This window comes from Macrobrachium nipponense, chromosome 2 (assembly GCF_015104395.2).
Source record: "Macrobrachium nipponense isolate FS-2020 chromosome 2, ASM1510439v2, whole genome shotgun sequence".
Lineage (NCBI taxonomy): Eukaryota > Metazoa > Arthropoda > Malacostraca > Decapoda > Palaemonidae > Macrobrachium > Macrobrachium nipponense.
The window spans coordinates 44443363-44457850 of NC_087201.1; the positions used below are offsets into that span (position 1 = coordinate 44443363).

General features: G+C 41.7%; 1 pseudogene; it reads right to left on the reverse strand.

The window, feature by feature from the left end:
- The window catches only part of LOC135220548 (uncharacterized), a 47856-nt pseudogene that overhangs the window by 28823 nt on the left and 4545 nt on the right, over positions 1-14488 (reverse strand).

A 14488-nucleotide genomic window follows, 5' to 3' on the forward strand; every position in this document is an offset into this window, starting at 1 on the left:
ATAATCTTGACATAAAATCGGTAACAGAGATGTCATACTCGATGTCAGCGTACTCTCAAGTCTCTTAAAGAGCACTGTCTCTAAGTCTTTATCTTGATCTACGTTAGTCTCTTCCTGCCTACAGTTTATTCTTAATACGAGACCTTTCCTATGTTTGAGATACCCTAACATCTGGTCCAAAGAAACCAACCGAACATCCCAACACCACTCATGACATTCCAAACATCTGGTCTTTACATTATATTGAACAGGCCTACAATTTACGCATAAGGAATGACTATCGTGTCATAGGGTACTCATCCTTTTCTTGCATTGTTGGCAAAGACGATACGTTGTTGAACTCCCGCTCGTCGTTTTCTGTGATGTCGTGGCCGAGGATGCAGTAGTCGTTGTCGTAGCCTGTGTTGTTTCTTCCTTTGCAGAATCAATGTCTAATGACAAGGTATTAAGAGCAATCCAACCGTAATCCAAAGGGATGCGTAATTCGTCACCAAATTCAATCAATTCAAAGGTGCAATGAAGGCCGGGCAAGACCAAAAAGGAGTTCGCTGTGGATACATCTGTACTCCACCGCGAACGATAAGTGATTGACGTGAGAGGGCAGGTGTGAACCGGCCCGTGAGGCAGGGCTACTAGCGGTGGGCTGGTAACTAGGTAACGAGGGTGTTTGCCAGGAGATTGGCAACACTGATCGTTTATTTTAACCAAAGATTTGGTAAATTTTTAATAAATGATGGTTCGGGCTGGTAAGTGACCAGGGCTAGTTCAGGTGTTCAGGGGGTGTATTGCAATATATATATCTGCCAGGTAAGTATGAACATACTTTATTGTATCATAACAATATCATTTTGGTTCATGAGTAACTTACCTGGTCAGATTATATTATAGCCTAACCCCACCATTGGAGGTGGGAAGAGACAGAATAGGATTTAGGAAACAAACTACATGTAGATGATTGACACCTTGGTTCCTTACCTGTTAGCATAGCTGACTTCGTGATTACTGTCACCCTAGTCTGCTTTTGCTTTACTAGAGTCTCCAGCAAGGTAGTGACCTGTATAGCTGGTGAGTTCTAGATGATCTGTCAACAGGGGCGTGACCACAATGTGACTAGAATATATTGACCATACTATGAGGGCAACGAAGCAAAACAACCACCTGACCAAGCCTAACATAAGTTAAGATAGCATAACTTAACTCTCTCACGCCGATTGGACGTATTAAACGTCGAGTCAAAATGTCTCCTGTATGCCGATTGGACGTATTAGACGTCGACTCAAAAAAAGTTTTTTTTTAAATTCGCGGAAAAATACTTATAGCCTACCAGCCGAAAACTTTTTAATCACACGCCTTGGGGGATGCTGGGAGTTCACGGATCAAGGCGTTGTTTTGTTTACAATCGTTACACAGGCGTGCAAGCGCGAATTTCTTTCTTATCACACTAAAAAGTATCAGTGACACATCTCAAAAATTATTTCGTCACTTTGACATAATTTTTGCACCATTTTAAATTATCCGTTACATGAAGTATTATGTATGAAAATGTGCGCAATTTCATTTAGAATACAAAAAAAAAACACTCATGATTGTAGCTTTTATCAGTTTTGAAATATTTTTATATAAATAACAATAAGTGCCAAAATTTCAACCTTTGATCAACTTTGACTCTACCGAAATGGTCAACAAACGAAATTGTAAGCTAAAACTCTTATATTCCAGTAATATTCAATTATTTACCTTCATTTTGCAACAAATTGGACGTCTCTAGCACAATATTTCGATTTATGGTGAATTTATGAAAAAACTTTTTCCTTACGTCCACGCGGTAACTCTTCGAATAAATTTTTTTCGTGCGATTGTCCTAATGTTTGCACCATTTTAAATTTGCCATTACATAAAGTTTTATATATGGAAATGTGCGCAATTTCATGCACAATACAACTAAAACAACTAATAGTTGTAGCTTTTATCAGTTTTGAAATATTTTCAAATAAATAACGATAAGTGCAAAAATTTAAACCTTCGGTCAACTTTGACTCTACCGAAAGTCGAAAAACGCAATTGTAAGCTAAAACTCATATATTCTAGTAATATTCAATCATTTACCTTCGTTTGGCAACGAATTGGAAGTCTCTAACACAATAATTCGATTTATGGTGAATTTATGAAAAAAAAAAAACATTTTCCTTACGTCCGCGCGGTAACTCTTCCGAAAAAAATCAGAAATTTTTTCTTGCGATTGTCGAAATGTTTGTACCATTTAAAAGTAGCCGTTACATAGTTTTACATATGAAAATGTGCGCAATTTCATGTAGAATACAACAAAAAATGATTGAAGGTTGTAGCTTTTCTCTTTTTTGAAATATTTGCATATAAATCACGATAAATAAAAAAAAACTACGTTCGGTCAACTTTGACTCTACCGAAATAGTCGAAAAACGTAATTGTAAGCTAAAACTCTTAAAATCTAGTGATATACAATCATTTATCTTCATTTTGAAACAAATTCGAAGTGTCTAGCACAATATTTAGATTTATGGTGAATTTTTAAAAAGAACTTTCTTTCCCTCCGCGCGCCGATTCGCGGCCGCAAATCTCCGAAATGCGTACGTTGCATTCTCCTAATATTTGCTCCTTTGCATATTAGGCATTTTATAGAGTTTTATATATGAAAATGTGCGCAAATTCATGAAGAATACAAACAAAAATATTTGAAGGTTGTAGCTTTTCTCATTTTTGCAATATTTGCATATAAAAAAAATATATATAAAAATCTCGACATTCGGTCAACTTTAACTCGTCCGAAATGGTCAAAAACTGCAATTCTGAGCTAAAAATCTTACAGTATCGTAATATTCAATCACTTGTCTTCATTTTGAAACAAATTGGAAGTCTCTAGAACAATATTTAGATTTATGGTGAATTTTTGAAAAAAAACATTTTTTTACATCCGCGCGTTACGAATGCATGTATCATTTTGTGATAATTTTTTTTTTGTGTTGTTTTGATCGTTTTACAATGTGTTATATATCAAAATGATCGCAATTTAGTGTAAAATACAACGATAAAAAAAGTAACTCGTTAGCTTTAATCGTTTTTCGCACAGCTCAATTTGAATACAATTATGTATGAATTTTTTTTTTGTCGCTACCATATATCGCATTATTTATATATGATAATGATATTTTTTTCATTTCTGATGGTTGCATACTAAACTTCAGGCAATGACAAAAAAAGGAGCCAAAAATGAACTCTTAATCTTGAAAACTTAGCGTGCTGTGATTTTTTTTTTTTTAATTTTTCCGCTTCCGCGCTCACTCCAAACCCGCCTCGGCATACGGGAGACATTTTGGTTTTTAGGGCTTCGGCGTAAGAGGGTTAAGCTAATGACTGGGAAGTCCGCCTCTGGGAAGCATCATCAGGACCTGCCGAAGGGACACCAGACCGGTGGGGAGCCCCCGTAACCCTCCTTCGGCTTTCGACTTGCCCACTCCCTGAGTCCTGGGAGTCCGACAGAGGTCCAGGCCTAGAGGCATTATAGGACCGATCTGATGCCCCCTCCACAACACTAGGGACACTAACACTATCACTGCACTTCACAATACCACTTTGTAGAGCGAGCACTTTCGATTCCAGGTTACGGAGGGAATCCATAATTACAGACAGGGCATTACCTTCCGCAGACACAACCTCAGGGCCCGAAGGCAACACTACAGGGTTAGGGATAGCAAAGTCTACAGGAGGGTTAGCAGGTGAAAAATCACTACCCTGACTTCTGCTCGCTAACGCACTCCTGGAGGAAGACCTCCTGATCCTGTCACGCTCTAACTTACGCACATAGGAATGATAAGTCTTCCAACTGGAATCAGGCAAACTCTCACACTCCTTACACCGATCATTTATCAAACATACATGTCCCCTACACCTCGTGCACACCGTGTGAGGGTCTACCAAAGCTTTCAGTAGCCTCACCTTACACTCTTCCACACAACATACTCTGAAACTAGCAGAACTAGATCCAGACATCTTATCCAAGAAAAATCAAAGCAAAATCCAAAACAGTCCACAATAGCGTATGCCTAGCCACAAATGCAAGGCAAAAAACCAAAAGACAATCAGAATACTCAAGTGGCAACGAAAGTTTACGAAATCCAAAGACGGAGGTACTGAAAACAGGTGTTGACAGTACCGGCGACAGAGAAAATCTAAATAGAAAATGGGAATGGTTCCTGATACCCGCCATGGGTACTAACCACCTGGCCTCCCACTGCGTGTGTTGTAAGTTTTGAAATTCTGTCGGACTTCAGAGAATACAGCTATATATATATATCTGGCAGGTAAGTCTCATGAACAAAATGTATTTTTTGGTAACATTTTTGGGGGTCTGGAATGCATATAATTGTATTTATATTATTCCTTATAGGAATTATTGTTTCAGATTTCGTGGGAGGTTCTGGAACGGATTATGTACAAAAACTGAGGTTCACTGTATGCCTTTGGAAGGTAACTGAACTTGATTGAAGACTAGCACAATTCAAAGATCTACCTAATAATATTGACATCATCTGCAGCTAAGGTGGTCAGCCTCTGGCTCTTGAAGATGTAATATTTAGCTCACAAAACTCATCAGCATTAATATACTAGTTCATCTGCAAACCACTAGCCAACAGCAATTTTTTTTTGGGGGGGGATTCACAGTAACTGTAACCTGACTTACACTTAATCCTTACCTATTAAGAACATTATCCTTTATGATGCACATCGTTGCCTCACAGTAATTGTTAGTTTGATGACCTTGTAACATTGCACCAGATCTGAAGGCAATCGCCCACTCCTCTTGCCTTTGGACTAGGGTGGTCAGATAGCTGAAATATGTCATTCAAATCACTATAACATGAATTATCACACAGATGCATAAAGAAAAGGAAAAATGTATATAGAAGTGTAAAACTTGATCCATATTATACAACAGAAAATATGCTCGCACTACTACTTTACAAACACTTTACTAATAATGAGAAATATACATTACCACTTGAAATTGGGATATTTCTCAGCAAAATGACTGTTTAGAATCTTCTCTAGCAATTCATCAAAAGCCTCTCTTGACCCTGCATGAATAAGAGATTTTACTGCAGCCATTAGTTCTTGGCAATCATTTTCATTGATGCACTGCTTGGAATCAAGAAGCCAACGCCATACTAGCTGTAGTATGTGAAATAAACAAAGGAATATCTGGGAAGTAGGCCAAGTGACTGCTAATGCATTCCTTTCTACACTGTAATTGTCCTTCACAAAGAAGGTGCAGTCTGCAAGAACTTCCTTTACCATACCAAATCCTGTAAAGCACACGGTAGGAAATTATATAATATAATTTGCATTCATTAGAGACTTGAACAATTAGTAAGCAAAAGAAGGAAACTAAAAATGATATTGTTATGATACAATAAAGTTTGTTCATACTTACCTGGCAGATATATATATAGCTGTATTTTCTGAAGTCCGACAGAATTTAAAAACTTCCGACACAACGCAGTGGTCGGCCAGTGGTTAGTACCCATTCCCCCGCCGCTGGGAGGCGGGTATCAGGAACCATTCCATTTTCTATTCATAATTTTTATTTCCACTGTCCCCTGAGGGGAGGTGGGTGGGTACTTGATTATATATATCTGCCAGGTAAGTATGAACAAACTTTATTGTATCATAACAATATCATTTTGTTGTTCATGAAACTTATCCTGTCAGATATATATTAGCTGAATCCCACCTTTGGAGGTGGGAAGGGACGAATAGTAAGGATTTTTAGGAAACAAATGCATGCAGATGATTTACATCTTGGTTCCACCTGTTAGCATAGCTGGCTTCGTGGTTACTGCCACGTAAGTCTGCTTGTGCTACTAGAGTTGCCAGCGAGGTAGAGACCTATATAGCTGGTGCACTCCAGATGATCTGTCAACAGGGGCGAGACCACGACGTGACTAGACCATATTGACCATACCATGAGGGCTAAGAAGTAAAATAAATATATATATATATATATATCACCACCTGACCAACCTAGCCAAGTTAAGGTGTTTTAACTAAGGCTTAAGAGTTAAGAAGTCGCCGTCGTCGGCGATCATCAACTAAATTAAGAGCTCTTCCTAACCATTTTCTACAGGATAGGATGAGTGGTACTTCTTGCCCCAAGATTGTGTCTGCAGACACGTATGGCCCTAGCGAGCAGCAGATCTCATATGCCATCTTCACATCTCGCAGGGAGTGTGAAGTGAACACAGAGTTGCTTCGCTAAAACATGGTACTCAGGATGTTACTGAGTGCCATGCTCTGTTGAAATGCTTACCGAGGTCGCGCGCCCTCACCTCGTGAGCATTTAGATAAAAGATTCAAATCTTTGTGCAAACCACAAGAAGGAGCATTTTTGAAAGAACTCCTTAACACTAAAGCCAGGGTGTTCTTCGATATGGGCAAGTCTGGTCTTTTTCGGAACACTGCAGATTGCCCGAATGACTTCGACTTTCTTGAGTTTTATGTAGATAAAACTTGAGAGACCCGACAGCCAAAACCAAAAACAGGACTCTCTCTGGCTCTGCCCCATAATTGTGCCATCCTTGCTTCCAAGCTTCTGGCCAAGGACAAAACGGGTTTCCATTCTTAGGCCACAACGGAAGGCTTAGAGAGCACACCGCCTTGTCTTCTAAAGCCAAAACTTGTGACGATGGCTTAAAATTTCACTAACCCTCTTTCTTTGCGTATCTAGGGTGGTTAGAAGAAGGCCTTCCTGATCACATGCAAACAGTTAACAGGTAGGAGAGGTTCGAATGCTTTAACATCAAGAACTTCAGACTACGTCTAAGTTCCATATTGAAAGCTTCGATCTGGACATGCACAGTCAGTCCGTCTGTACTAAAGTCAGGTGACCGACCAGTTGACAAGTCAGACGAATCAAGGACAGCAAGGCTGTACCCTGAAGACCATAAGGCACTATTCTTCGCTGAAGAATGAGTGTCTGGACTGCCTGGGCGATTCAATCTAAGTAAACCTTGGGGGTGTATCAACGCAACCCAACGTTGTCAGTGAATCAACTGACTCGAGCTTCTGGTGCCAGGAGAAAGGAGCAAGGAGCAAAAAGGAAACGATTCAGTCCCGAAGGAAGAATGCCTGACAGTCCAACCTGGTCTCATGTTACACGATCATCGGGGGTGTATAAACGCAACTGACTTCGTCAACAAGAAACTCAGGGCTACTATATGTCGCCTGATCTCGCACGAGTGTCTGACTCCGAGACAGGTGAGACAAAAAGTAGATGGTGAGGCGAGTTTCGAGATTCCACGAACTCAAAAATCGTTGAAGGGCTTTGTTGTTTGACAGACGCAAATCTCTGAAGGCCCAAAGGCCGTCCAACAAACATATTTGCATATTCTTTAATAGTTTTGTGACTGCCAGCTTATCCCATTCTTCAGACGGAAAAGGAAGACGGTAATCTTATTCCTGTCAACCTCTCGATAGTCTGAACGTAGTCAGACTCAGAGCGGAGAGGTTATAGGTACCTTTCGAGTTAGAGTAGACCGACTCTCTCGGAAAAGGTCCTTGGAAAGTGAACTAGGAATATGTGACCTCTGTGAATCCAGGATTCTGAAGGCCAACATGGGGGCGATCAGCGTCATTGTCGCTCCCTGTGACGTCATAAATCCTCTTATTACATTTCCTAAGCGATTGAAAAAGGGGAAAAAGAGACTAAACATCCATCCCCGTTCAATATTCATAGGATGCGTTTAATTGGTACCGAGCCCGATCGAGAATAGCAGAGAAGAAGCCGCCTCTTCGTCCTCAACATATCGAAGAGAAGAATGAAAGGGCGTCCCTAAAGTCTACACAACTCCCAACTTACTTCTAAAGAAAGATTCCACTCGGAAGTGAATAATTGCTGCCGTCGATCGAGACGATTCGTACGGACTTTTGCAATCCTGTAACGAACCTGTAGAGGATCGTTACATTTTACGCCTGTTGTTATAATAGGCTCTTTCTCGTAAACTCGAACAAGGACCGAGAGAAGATACTTCTCAAGATATGAGAGAGCTGTGGAATATCAGAGTTGATCTGACCACTGGTTCCCAAAAACTCGTTTCGAGGACTGGAGGGACTACCGAATCGCTTTTACTTCTTTCAGATTAAGATCCAGGACATCTGAAACCCTATCCAGATGTCGGCACCTTCTTTCTATCACCTCAGGTGATAGACGCACTGAGAGATGTTCAGAATCATTGCTAGATCTTGAATAATATTTCAGTTCCCGGTAGGAAAAAAACTGTGGTCTGAATTGCAGTCTATTCGGGGAAACAAACTTCTTCAGGAAGGAAATGGTCCCCGAGTATGCTTACTTCCCTAAATAAGGCTGCGCTTTGCCTAAGCAGGAGAGCAAATAAAGTGCAATGTTGCGGTAGACTCGTAGTTCCATACCGTGCTGGTAACGGAGCACCGAAAGGATCAAGAGCTAACTCTGTTGAACATAGTAAGGCAAAACGAATGCAACGTTTATTCATTCACGTAAGAAATCCCTCAATCTTAGGCTAAAGTCCGTGATTGTAGGACAGATACTGTTAGTCAGTCAATCCCGCAGGAGAGACGTAACCGTCAGCACAGAGATACGGTTAGTCAGTCAATCCCGCAGGAGAGAGAGACGTAAACTACCGCGCATGACAGCGCACGATCTGTCACTGAATACTGGCTCGGTTGGACTGGAGGACAGACAGCGTGACAGCAGCAGCAAGCAGCTTACGAACTTCGTCTCTTAACTTTATGTCTGGGTTGCCAGCTACCCTATTCTACGAAGAAATAGGTCCGTTATTTTTGAGCAGAAAGACTCTCAAGCTGGTATATTTAAGCGAAACAGAAAACGCTAAATATATAGATGCGTTTGTGTCGTCAGAACACTACCATACAACGGTAAAAGATAAATCGGAAACTCCTGTTAGGCTGCAGGGAGTACGATTAAATGTCCTTAAAATAGACAACAGACCTCTCGGTTGCCATCCGAAGGGTAACTACAGCAAGCGATATGACTTGAACCAACCAGAAGTAAAATAACGCAGGCAAAAAATGAAATTATATCACAATAAAGTTTGTTCCTACTTACCTGGCAGACATATATATAGCTGAATTCGGAAATACAGCTACATACATATCTGACAGGCAAGTTTCATGAACAAAACTTAAGAGAATCGAAGCAGTCGAAGCAGTCAGCTCAAGCTTCTTATGTTATTGGACATAAGCGTTCATTGACGTAGTCTACAAGTCTATTTCTTGTACGAGTCTGCGAATGACGAATGAGAGCTCTTCCGAATCTTGTCAATAAGAGCTTATTCGCTTACGCAATATCAAGTTATGAGATGTTTGTCATGAGAACTAACCCATTTACGGGACAAAGAGATATTTTGTCAAAGAGGGGATACCCACTTACTTGACAAAACGAAAGTATATTGTCAATGGGGGAAAGTCACTGAATTGACAAAACGTAATCCAGGGAGTCGAGCATTTAATTTTTCCGATTCCCGTCTCAAACGAGGAAGGGGCCAGAAGAATCCTGTAAGAGACTGGGCTTACGGCAAGTAGGAACGACGATGTTCAATTCGGCAGCGTAGTCCCGACTAGAAACTAACAAAATCTATCATCTGAAAAACCCTTTCAGATGGGGTGGTAAAAAGCTTGGAAATTATCCTGGGAAGAGGAAGAACTCTCCAACCAGCTTCCTCTCCCGTATCACAACTAATGCCTGCTAAAGCTTAAAATTATTGGCAGTATGGCAAAGGAAGTCCTGTCTTGCGCTTTCCTGAAGAGCGTCTTTTTGATGAGGGCCTTTGCAAGAATCCTACTGAACGTTGCCGAGAGTCCTGACGTGCAGGACATCGAGCCTTACATAACCCGTAACTGCCTTAGCGCAAAGTCTTGACTGCGGTAGTGGCAACTTAAATTTATTGGCAGAATGGCAAAGGTTGCGGTAGAGCAAACGAGATCTTCCTTAACTCCATCCACCTATGCGAAAAGCAATATTAATTGACAGAGACCTCTTGAATTCACGAAATCCGATGTCTGCTGGGTTTCGAAGAAGAAGTTGTCTGTTCACTTTAAGCTTCCTCCGAAGCACTGCCTACTTCACATTCTTTGCAGGTGAGGTAGAAGGTATCACCGAAGGTAGTAGAGTAAAATTCTTTAGGCCCAAAATCTGAAACAAGAGCTTGAAGAGTTCAACAGAAACGTTCAGCCAGGCGACACTGGCCGTGCGCTGGTGCACGCTCGGCGTCCACTGGAGCGCGCTCGGCGTCCACTGGAGCGCGCTCGGGTCGTCCACTGGAGCGCGCTCGGCGTCCACTGGAGCGCGCTCGGCGTCCACTGGAGCGCGCTCGGCGTCCACTGGAGCGCGCTCGGCGTCCACTGGCGCGCACGGAGCGCGCTTGGCGTGCACTCGCGCGCGCCTGGAGTCCATCCGAGCGTCCCAGGCGTCCGCTCTCAAAAGCTTCCTGCTACTATGACTTCTTTTACGTATTTCTCGGTGGAAAGACGGACACGAGTTCAGGCGACGTTCGCCTTCTTACTTCTCACTGAAACGCATAACGAGAGAGAGAGAGAGGACGTGAAGCGTCCTCTTCTATAAAGCTTCTATTTAGAGGGCGCGAGTCCTTCCGAAAGCTCCAACCCCTGCACGGAGAGGACGCTTCGGAGGACGAGAAGCAACTTTCAGGATTCGTGCACACGCACGCACTTTGGCAGTCTGGGGATTTTCATCAGTAACTGCCGAAGGCACGCCAGATCGGTGGGGGTTCCTTGTAACCCTCCTTCGGCTTTCGACATGCTCCCTCCCCAGGTCCTGGGAGTCAAGCAGAGGTCCAGGCCTAGAGGCGAAACGAGGCCGATCTGACGCACCCTCCACTACACCAAGGGGTATCACTGCACTTCTGCACTTCACTTTTACTCTCTAAAGCAAGCACTTTCGATTCTAAGTTACGAATCGAAATAGTATAAGAGAAAGGGCAATTCCTCTACAGACACTGCTTAGGGCCCGAAGGCAATACTGCAGGGTTAGGAGTAACAATTACAGAAGTAGCACTTCACAGCAATGAAGAAGAGCGAGCACCTCTCGTAGACATATTCATAGCCCGTAGGCCATACTACAGGGTTAGGCAAAATAAAGTCTACAGGAAGGTTAGCAGGTTCACTACCCTGACTTTTGTTACTGATTAATTGCGTACATACGAATCATACGTCTTCCTTACGGAATTAGACATGTTACTGATTAATTGCGTACATACGAATCATACGTCTTCCTTACGGAATAGACAAAGTCTCACACTCCTTACATGACAAATCTCAACAAAGAAGGAAGACCCATACCCCTCGTACATACCAAGTGCGGATCTACCGAAGCTTTCGGTAGCCACACCCTATCTTTGCAGACAACCCCGTCTGAAACTAGCCTAACTAGATTCAGATATTTTAAGCAAAAATGAATCAAATTCAAATCAATTTAAGATAGCGTATGCCTAGCCACAAATCCAAGTAAATAAATCAAAATACAATTAGGATACTTAGCGGCAATGAAGTTTCCAAATGCTAAGACGGAGGTACTGAAAACAGGTGTTTTCAGCACCGGCGACAGAAAAATTATGAATAGAAAATGGGAATGGTTCCTGATACCCGCCTCCCAGCGGCGGGAATGGGTACTAACCACTGGCCGACCACTGCGTGTGTCGGAAGTTTTTAAAATTCTGTCGGACTTCAGAAAATACAGCTATATATATATCTGACAGGTAAGTTTCATGAACAAAATTGAACAATGCACTATGCACATTAATTACCTTTAGTTAATGTTGCTTCATCTTGAGAGGAGGTGAAAACCACAGCCAATGGAACAGCCCCAGCTGCTCCTGCACAAAGGAATGGTATAAATGCTGTGTTTAGCTGATCAACACAGCCTGTTGCATCAATGAAAACCACTTCCCCTGCCTCTTTCAGCTGCCTGTGTGCTCTCATCATGGAGGGGGTAACCAAAACCACAGAAAACTTATCTTTTTCATGACAACTTTTCAAAATGAGTTCTGGATGATCTTCTGCATATTTCCTTATTGCATCAAACATTGTTGGGGCATTTAGTCCTCCATGCTCACTCTGTCTCTGTCTCCATGCCCTCCACATGTATCCAATAGACTTTGGAGAAGGATTTATAGACTTATTTTCTTGATTGTACAAGTCATTAGTCAAGTCCATCTTTAACAAATGGTGCCTGTATGCTTGACTTGGTGTCATACCTGTAGAATATAAGCACATTATTTTCAATAACCAGAAAATGTACTTAATGTATACTTTGGTTACATATAATCACTGCATGCATAGTTCTTCTACATATTTGTAAATTAAAACAGTTGATGTATGGCGCCACTACTTATTTAGTGTTCTTCCCAAAAATCAGTGGCAAGATTTTATCAGGTTAGGCTCACCCCTGGCCAGGTAAGGGCACAGTGCCCTTGGTTTTGCACTGTTTTGGTTTGATCATAACCAGTGCCAACGCATGTGTTCAAATAGATCTTTAGTCACCACGATAGGCATGTCAGCACATGCATAATGTTGACGTTTGTATGTAAAGTGGTAGGACAGTCTGCAAAACGAGCGTAATGTGTTTAATGTCACAGTTATGTGGGGGAGTAGTAGTCTAGGCTAGCCATGCCCTTTTCTACATAAAGTGGTGGGTTAGCCTTTTGTATGTAAAGTGGCAAGTAAGTCTGTAGTAGCGAGTAATGTGTATAATTTCACAGATGTGGATCGGTAGTAACCTAGGCTAGTTGGTCCTTTTGTATGCAAAGTGGCAGGTCGACCTTTAGTATGCAGAGTGGCGGGTCAAATTTGTGCATGCAGAGTAGCAGGTCAAACTTTTGTATGCAAAGTAGCGGGCCAACCTTTTGTATAGTGTGGCAGTTCAAACTTTGAATGTAGAGTAGCAGGTCAACCGTAAATATCACTAGATCAAGAATTCCAAAAGTTGTGGATGTTGCATACATTTGAGTTCATTTCCCCCAACTCAAAAGCTTTTCCTACGACTTCTTTTTTCATGATGTCTCACCAAACACTTTCCAAATTGCAAATATTACGTTCCCAAATTTGAATAAACAAATACAGTTTACCTGTGGATTTTTGACTGTATATTTTTACTTGAAACTCTGCGCCCCACAGATATTCACAGGCCTTGTGAAAAGAAATCTTGAAAGTTTGATGATTTATGCCAATGAACATAATGTTCCATATAAGTACCTTGTCTGAAGTAATTGTTGAACATCTCTCTGGTGCATGGAGAAACTCTCAGTTCATTCAGAAACTCAGCAGTCTCAAGGGGATGGTTGTGCTTCCCTTTGATCATCATGAAGCATGGAAAAGCCTTTACCTGTTTAGTTGATTTTTTGTGCACAATCTTGATCTGAACATCCATAAACACCTTGCAACTGTGAAAAATGCAGGAATGATTAGGCTAAATGTACATATTTTTCTCTTGAAAAAGAGCAACATCTTAAGGTTAATGGTGGTGGTGGTATCCATTGGGGATGGAAGGTCAAACAGCCACAGTTATATAATAGTAGTATGCAATAGGCAACAGGAATTACTATACTATTTCCAAACCCACTAGTCGTTTTAGGCAGTTCCTCCCACACTGCCAGTTGTACTTCTTTGGAAGTAACCATATTTGTTCCTTTTTAATCCATGCCCTTAGGGGAAATAGTAATCTTGGTTTGATCCTACTCTGCAATATATCCATGGTAAATCCCCTTAGGGTATCTGGACTTAAAGATACGACAAGATCAATAGAAAGAGCACAAAATAACATCATAACTTATAAAATGACATTTGCATAATTTCATTTGCAATTATTGAAGATAGAAAGAAAAGAATTACAGTGGGGCCTCGTTATCCACGGGGGATAGGGCCCAGAACCCCCCGTGATAAGTAAATACCCGTGTTATCCTGATACCCCCCTCAAAAATTGCTTGCTTAAAATGACAATTTGTCGAAAATTGCATTTTTTCCTAACTATACAAACCTGAGGTCCTTTAACAATAGGAAGGTAACTAGCGGCAGCTGGGACGGTCGTAAGCTTCGAACAAGGGTGAGAACGGTAGTTAACTGCTTGTCCGATCGTGCGCGCGCGCGCGCCCGAGAGGGTGAAGGTGAAGAATCACTTTTGCTTTAGGCCCATGCAAAAAGTTGCAGAGTGAGCGGTGGCATGAGGTGGGACTATATGTAAAGGACCTCAGGTTGTATAGTTAGGAAAAATGCAATTTTCGACAAATTGTCATTTGTTCCGATACGTAATACAAACCCTCGGTCCTTAACAATAGGAAGACTCACTTCTTGGTGGAGGAATCTGAGTCTTTTTGGTGAACAGACTGGTGTTCGTCCAACCTGGAGTGCCTCCCTGGTCGTAAGAGCAAGGGAGGGATCCAAACCT